This window comes from Octopus bimaculoides, chromosome 17 (genome assembly GCF_001194135.2).
Source record: "Octopus bimaculoides isolate UCB-OBI-ISO-001 chromosome 17, ASM119413v2, whole genome shotgun sequence".
NCBI classification, from domain to species: domain Eukaryota; kingdom Metazoa; phylum Mollusca; class Cephalopoda; order Octopoda; family Octopodidae; genus Octopus; species Octopus bimaculoides.
The window spans coordinates 12128976-12129696 of NC_068997.1; positions in this window are offsets into that span (position 1 = coordinate 12128976).

Below are 721 nucleotides of genomic sequence, written 5' to 3' on the forward strand. Positions count from 1 at the left end.
TATATATATATATATATATGTGTGTGTTCATACATATATATACTTATATATGTGTATATATACATACATACATACATACATACATACATACATATACATATAGATTCATATTAGACAAGAGATGTAGTCAATTAGAAGCTATTAATGATATTTTTAAAAATCTTACTTTCTGTAAAAGTTTCCAGTTTTATTTTCCTGTCTCTTGCGATGAATGCATCTGAACCATGTTAATTATTCAAACTGCTGCTCATATGAATATTACATAAACACACGCACTTAAATTCATGCACACATAAATGTCTATATATAGGTAATTATCTATACACACACATACCCATGTATATATATATATATATATATATATATACATACATACATATATGTGTGGGTGTGGGTGTGGGTGTGTTTGTATGTGTGTAGTTGAGGACATAATATATATATAAGCAACATATGTGTCCCGTATACCGGTTTAGAATCTCTTAACTTTACTTTTCTTCAGTTACTAAGTATATGAATGCAAGAACCTTCACAAATAAGAATTACTGACAAAGTTTCAAAGTTTAATGTTTAGATCAGAAAGCTGATGTTTTAAACAGTTCTTCAATTTTAAGTGTTTTCTGCTATAGCCTCGCGCTGACCAAAACCTTGTGAGTGCAATTGGTAGACGGAAACTGAAAGAAGCCTGTCATATATATATGTGTGTGTGTGTGTGTGTGTGTGT